Source organism: Ranitomeya variabilis, chromosome 4 (assembly GCF_051348905.1).
Source record: "Ranitomeya variabilis isolate aRanVar5 chromosome 4, aRanVar5.hap1, whole genome shotgun sequence".
In the NCBI taxonomy this organism is placed as follows: Eukaryota; Metazoa; Chordata; class Amphibia; order Anura; family Dendrobatidae; genus Ranitomeya; species Ranitomeya variabilis.
Genome location: NC_135235.1, coordinates 444,293,256 through 444,301,385, shown reverse-complemented (window position 1 = coordinate 444,301,385; position 8,130 = coordinate 444,293,256).

Here is an 8,130-nt window from a genome sequence, read left to right as displayed (position 1 = left end):
ATGGTTACGAGTTGAGTAAAGGACAGCCCCATTATTCATCTTTACACAGGTGTAGGGTAACAATGTGGACAATCATATGACATTTTTACAGCTCTTAGCCTATGGGGAAGTTCTCTTTTTGCCCTAACAACCCTTTTAATACCACAACAGCTATAATGTTTTAATTAATTTCCTGTTGAGACTGAATAAGGTTTTGTTGGGGTTTTTTCTTTTCTGGAAAAAAGTTTTGTATTTTTGTATACATTTTTTACTGTTTTACTGTATACATTGATGTGGAGCTTGTTGGCTTTTCTCTTAAAAAAAACAAACTTATTTTTTCTTTTTTCTTTTTTTTTTACTGTGTATGTATTAAAATGTATTAGATGTTAAAAAAATCTATTCTTTTAGTCACCCATGATGGCACCACGAGAGAGGAGATCCGCCCTTCAAGGACAGGAAACCTTCAGGATAAAAATGGTGGCTCCTCTCTCCGCATCAGTTGGTTTCCTGTACTTGATGGGGAACCCTCAGTAAATCGGCGGTGAAAGAAGAAGAGAATCCAGAGATGTCCCTGTTCTTGCTGGGTTCTCTGACCTCCTGTATTCTAACGGTCAAATGGGCACAGTTCCATACACGGGATCTACAGTGGTGTGTCCTAGAGAATGAAGTGATCTTGCAGGGACAGTTGGAAGGCAGGCTGATCCTTCCTGGAGCAGTAATCCATTCTCTCCAATGCTGGCTAGGGATAAATTCAGCACCAAGGAGAGTTCCCTGAGTAAACGATGTATCCAGGGTGGTTACGACAGATGCCAGTCCCAAGCAGTGGGGAGCCCACCTAGACGACCATTGGGTAAAGGGAACATTGGTTGAAGGAGTAAAAGTTAGCCTCTTCAAACAACTGGAAGCTCCTCACAGTGGAAACCGCATTAAACGAGCTGCTGCCTTTTCTACAGGGCCAACATGTGATGGTGCTCTCCGACAATCGGGCTACAGTAGCCTATATAAACCACCAAGGCGGTGCTTGCTCTTGTCCACTAATGTTGGTGGCAAAACGGGTGTTTATAGTAGCGGAACAGCATCTTCTCTCAATATCGGCCCTGCATATCATAGGAAAAGAAAATTTAAAGGCAGACTTCCTAAGCAGCCAACCGCTAAGCTAGGGAGAATGGTCTCTAAAGAAGACTGTATTCAATCAGATTGTGGGGCCTTCCTCAAGTAGATCTCTTTGCTTCCAGGAAGAACAGAAAGGTCCGAAAATTCTGCTCTCTGGACCTGAGAGAGAACCCTTACATGGTAGATGCCTTCAGGATGAAATGGACCCTTGGACTACTCTATGCTTTTCCCTCGGTGTTCCTCATCCCGTCAGTCTTGAAGAAAGTCAGGGAAGATGAAGCAAGAGGCCATGGTTCTTTTGGCTGAAAGCAATGTCAATCTCGAAACCGTGGGTTCTCCCTGAGGACCAGGATCTTCTGTCCCAGGGACCTTTTCTCCATTCCCAGATGTTCGGGAGCATTTAACAGCCTGGAATTTGAGATGTCTATTTTAGAGGAAAAGGGGTTTTCGGCTAGGTTAGTTTCTATCCTTAGTAGCAGAAAGCTACCACCACAAAGATCTATGGAAGGACCTGGAAAAAATTCTTATCCTCCTCGGGGGCTGATCTGGGGGTGGAGATCCCTTTAACATCTATCCTAGAATTCTTTCAGAAAGGAGCACCCTTAAGGTGCAGGTCTCAGCCCTAGGGGCGCTATACGGTTGTGACCTAGTAGGTAATAGGTGGATCACCAGGTTTATCAAAGCCTGTGGTAGAGCTAGATCAATTTCTGCCTGTAGAGCCCCTCCATGGGACTTAAATTTAGTTTTGACAGCATTGACAGAAGGCCCCTTTGAGCCTTTACATGCTGCCTCAGATAGGATAGTCTCACTAAAGACATCTCTGCTAGTGGCCTTTACATCAGTCCGCAGAATAAGCGACACCCAGGCTTTGTCAGCAGATCCCCCTTATACTCAGGTTCTGGAGGATAGGGTAGTTTTGAGGTTAGACCCTGCATATCTCCCTAAAGATGAAACAAAATTTCACAGGAGATTATATTATCATCTTTCTATTTTAACCATAGCAATCCTAAAGAGGAAAAATTACATACCCGAGATGTTACAAGATGTTTGCTGCATTATTTAGAGGTTACGGAACCATGGAGCTAGCTTATGTCAGTGCAGGTAGGGCCATCCCCGAAGGTCTGAAGGCCCATTCCAAAGGAGCAGTGGCGGCATGCTGTGTGGAGAAGGCGAATGTCACCATTGACCAGATTTGTAAGACGACCACATGGTCCTCTCCATCCACCTTCTATAAACACTATAGGCTGGATCTGTCTGGTTCCCCTGACCTCACATTTGGAAGAAGGGTTCTACAAGTTGTGGTCCCTCCCTAAGATCTAAATAATTCTCTGTAATTCTCTCGTGGTGCTGTCATGGGTGACTGAAAAATATGGATATTACTTACCGGTAACATGTTTTTAAACCAACTGATGCCGAGCGAGGTTTCGCCCTTTTAATCTTGAAGTTTTCTTGTCCTTGAAGGGACATTTACTTAAGTTTTGGAGGATAGACTAATTTTGAAATTAGATCTGGGTTATCTCCTTAAGGTAGTTTCAAAATTTCATAGGTCACAGGAGATTGTACTGCTATCCTTTTGTTCAAAACCTAAGGAAGAGAAATTGCACATTTTAGATGTCAGAAGATATTTACTGCAATATCTAAAGGTCCCGATCACAAGCACGGTATAAAGAAAATCACCTGCAGGGGCGCACTGTAGCCTGATTGCATCTATAATGTGTATTTAATTCTTTTCTTTGATGGTATTCATAGATTCGTAAAAAAAAAAAATCAGTTTCAAAATGGCTGATGATACTTCACAGTCACCAGCAGCACCATATTGCTAGAGGAAAAAAAAATCTCTCATCAACCAAGGTATCATTTTAATCAGCATAACGGCGCCAACCTGACACTGTCTGTAGATTACTGAGCACAATCTTGCTGACAGGTTCCCTTTAAATAAGACTACAAGTAAAGTTGTTTCAAGTTTTAGTCTTACCGCCTTGGAACAATGAATGGTTACAAAAGTATAAATAACCCTTAAGGATAAATAATATATTTTTGCTCTGTCCACTGTCCCTATGTGAACACAGCCCCAAGTGCATGTACACACAATGCTCATACAAAGCCCTATAGCCAAAAGATGAACATTCTCTAGTAACCACTTATACCACGTTTATCCTTTCAGATTGTTAGGCACACATCAGTACGAAGTAATAAGCGTACATCTGGGTGTTGCATCATCGTTATCTGTAATCTGCTTAAGACAGGGTTGGGCAATTAATTTTCCGAAGATTGCCACATGATCATCTGTGTCACTGACTTTCATCTGTATGCACCTACCCAGTTCAGTAACACATTTTACCGTGGATCCCCTAGCACCGCCGCAGCATTTGATTTCACATGTCCGACAGACAGTCAAACCCCGTGAGTCGCACTGACAAGGGCCGCTGCAGCGCTCACAGGGCTCTTTCTATCTGACGCTGGCCAGTACCAGTGTTAGAACATCTTTTTTGGGGGGGGAGTTTGTACTCTGCTCACCAGTCCCAGGGATCTGCTCTTCTGCATGCCTGTCACTGGACACGCTTCAGCTGGTTATCCTCCCCCCATCTAAGGGATCTGAGCGGGTTCCAAAATAAACTTTTTATTTATATACAGCATTCGCAGTATCGCCTGTATAATATATATATATATATATATATATATATATATATATATATATATATATATATATATATATATATATATATATATATATATATATATATATATATACCTATTAAAAGAATACCAGAAACGCTATAAAGTTGGGCTGAGACTGATTTCATTATGTAAATATCATAGTATCCTATCTAGTTAATATTAATGGATTGTATTAGATGAAACTCCAATATCATAATGTTCAACTATAGAAAAAAAAAATGGAGTGCGGACTTCATAAATATAATAACATAAAAATCATTTATTGATCACAAAATTATGAACATGATAAGAGAGGTGAACATGAAAGAGGAAACAAAATGTCACTTTGGGTGCAGTTAATTATACAACAAAGTCATTAATGGGCAGAATGAATCAGAAAATCATGGAAATTGGTACAGTAAGTCTGGGGGTTAGAATCACTAATCTTGCATAGGATAGGAAACCACTTAATGTAGACAGGAAAAAATAAATTGCATATGCATTTTCTAGGGTTTCTATCACTGCTATCACCTAGTATTTGCTGGTAAATCAGAGGGATTCAGTCCCTAATCCAATCTATATAAATATCATTATCTTAGTCAAGGAAACGTACCCATATTAAGGTGCTACTGCAATTAAGTACTCCCAAGGGACCGCCCCGACTTGCCTTTCGCTTCCTCAAAGGTATATAAACCGCTGGACATACATTATGTAGGTGACACTACGACTGCTGTATACACATTATAACAAAATACCTTCACAGGACACATGCCCACAAAAATGGTTGCACTATTCAAAAAGAGTGCATAGATAATGTATTATATATATAGTGGGCAACATACTAGGATGTTAGAGGGTAATCGCATGTATTATATACCAAAAAACCGCAGCAACTAAGCGATAAAATACCCAGAAAATCACATAATATTTATTGCAAAATTCACTTTATTAGAAAAAATATATCAATCAGGAAGGGAGACATAAGGAAGCAAGGCTTACATCATTCCACACATGTTTGGAAACGCTAGGGTGCACATTGTGGGGATAATGTTAACTATATATAAATACATACAAAAAGTTGCATAGTTTAACAATATTACACTGTCGTCACAGGTAGATAGACTGACATTGAGTCAGCAAGGTAATTAGTAATCAAAATCAAGCATGTGATTTACCTGGACAGACGTATTGGATCCAACCACAACGGGCACCCGCCCCAACGCACGTTTCGGCGGGATGGCCTTTTTCAAGGCCTTGAAAAAGGCCATCCCGCCGAAACGTGCGTTGGGGCGGGTGCCCGTTGTGGTTGGATCCAATACGTCTGTCCAGGTAAATCACATGCTTGATTTTGATTACTAATTACCTTGCTGACTCAATGTCAGTCTATCTACCTGTGACGACAGTGTAATATTGTTAAACTATGCAACTTTTTGTATGTATTTATATATAGTTAACATTATCCCCACAATGTGCACCCTAGCGTTTCCAAACATGTGTGGAATGATGTAAGCCTTGCTTCCTTATGTCTCCCTTCCTGATTGATATATTTTTTCTAATAAAGTGAATTTTGCAATAAATATTATGTGATTTTCTGGGTATTTTATCGCTTAGTTGCTGCGGTTTTTTGTATACACATTATGTATGTTATGCTGCGACTGCTGGACGTACATTATGTACAAAGCAGTCTCAGCATCGCATAATATGTATACAGCAGTCACAGCATCACATAATGTGTATACAGCAGTCGCAGCATCACATACTGCAACTGCAGTATATACATTATGTGATGGTGCAACTGCTGTATACACATGTGATGTTGACTGCTGTATATACATTATGTGTCACCTATATATTGTGTATACAGCAGTAGCAGTATCATCTGTATAATGTACCGTATATCAACTGCTGTATACATATTATGTAGGTGATAATGTGACTGCTGTATACACCACATTATATAGGTGACACTGATTGCACTATTGATGCAGATAGGTGATACCACAACTGCTGTATATACATAATTTATGTGATACTATGACTGCTGTCATTTTGTATATACAGCAGCCAATATGAGATAAGGGAAAAAAAATAGCTCACCACCATCAATGTCTCAAAAACGTCTTTGCCTGAACACAGCAGAAACAGAACATTTATTTGTTATGGAACCGAAATGTTGACACATGGGCTAAGAGAGTTCACTTTTTTTCACATTCAATCTATGTGCTGCGCTGCTCAATTTTTTTAAAATAAATCCATCGGACTTATGGGTATGTGTCCCAATACCTTTTCACACGCTGCTCAAGATTTGGTGTTGCTCAGTTATGATATTATACTGCCTGATCTGTGTCTGTGATTATATATATATATATATATATATATATATTTTTTTTTAGACAGTTGTGCAAAAAACAAAAAAGTGTTTGCCCCCTTCCTGGTTTCCTATTCTTTTGCATGTTTGTCACACTTAAATGTTTCAGATCACCAAACAAATTTAAATACTAGACAAAGCTATAACAAGTAAACACAAAATGCAGTTTTTAAATGAAAGTCTTTATTCTTAAGGAAAAAATAAATCCAAACTTAGTGTCCTGTGTGAAAAAGTGATTGCCCCTTAAACCTAATAACTGGTTGGACCACCCTTAGTAGCAACAACTTCAATCACGTGTTTGATAACTGGCAATGAGTCTTTTACAACTCTCTGGAGGAATTTTGGCCCACTCATCTTTGCAGAATTGTTGTAATTCAGCCACACCGAAGGGTTTCTCAGCATGAACCACCTTTTTCAGGTCATGCCACAATATCTCAGTCGGATGAAGGTCAGGACTTTGACTAGGCCACTAAAAATTAATTTTGTTTTTTCTGGTGTGTTTTGGATCATTGTCCTGCTACATAACACAAGTGGACTTCAGTATCTCTGTGTCTGTATTATCCTGTATATATTCCATGCACAGTATCACTTCTGTACTGTATATATACACTGTAGAGTACCACTTCTCCTGTCTTCTATATATACACTGCACAGTACCACTTCTGTACTGTACCTCACCAACCGTTACACCGATGCCTCTACCCTGTGCCAATCATTACACTGGTTACCCATCCACTCCAGAATCCAGTACAAACTTATTACTCTCACCCACAAAGCACTACATGGCTCAGCATCACCCTACATCTCCTCCCTGGTCTCAGTCTACCACCCTACCCGTGCTCTCCGTTCTGCTAATGATCTGAGGTTAAAATCCTCAATAATCAGAACCTCCCACTCCCGACTCCAAGACTTTACACGTGCTGCGCCAATTCTTTGGAATGCACTACTCAGGTTAATAAGATTAATCCCCAATCCCCACAGTTTTAAGCGTGCCCTAAAAACGCATTTGTTCAGACTGGCCTTCCGCCTCAACGCATTAACCTAACTATCCCTGTGTTGCCAATTAAAAAAAAAAAAAGCAACAAAAAAAACCTTTAACCTTAATCAGGTTCCTCACATCATGTTCTCATATATTTCATGCAGTTAATAGCCCTCTGTGTCTGTATTGTTACATACTTAGGCAGTGAACTGGTTCATGCAGCTTTACATGAACACCCGAGCCTTACACTATGGCTGGTCCGAACAACGAAAGCAATTGTTACCATCCACCTCTCGTGTCTCCCCTTTTCCTCATAGTTTGTAAGCTTGCGAGCAGGGCCCTCATTCCTCCTGGTATCTGTTTTGAACTGTGATTTTTGTTATGCTGTAATGTCTATTGTCTGTACAAATCCCCTCTATAATTTGTAAAGCGCTACGGAATATGTTGGCGCTATATAAATAAAATTATTATTATTATTACTGTATATATACACTGCACAGTACCACTTCTCCTGTCCTGTATATATACACTGCACAGTGCCACTTCTTCTGTATATATACACTGCACAGTACCACTTCTCCTGTATATATACTGCACAGTACCACTTCTCCTGTCCTCTATATATACACTCCACAGTACCACTTTTCCTGTATTGTGTATATATATATATATATAAACTGCACAGTACCACTTCTCCTGTATATATACACTGCACAGTACCACTTCCCCTGTCCTCTCTCTCTCTCTCTCTCTCTCTCTCTCTCTCTCTCTCTCTCTCTCTCTCTCTCTCTATATATATATATCTATATATCTATATATATATATATATATATATACACAGTGCACAGTACCACTTCTCCTGTATAAATACTGCACAGTACCACTTCTCTTGTCCTCTATATATACACTCCACAGTACCACTTCTCCTGTACTGTATATATACACTGCACAGTGCCACTTCTTCTGTATATATACACTGCACAGTGCCACTTCTTCTGTATATATACACTGCACAGTACCACTTCTCCTGTAT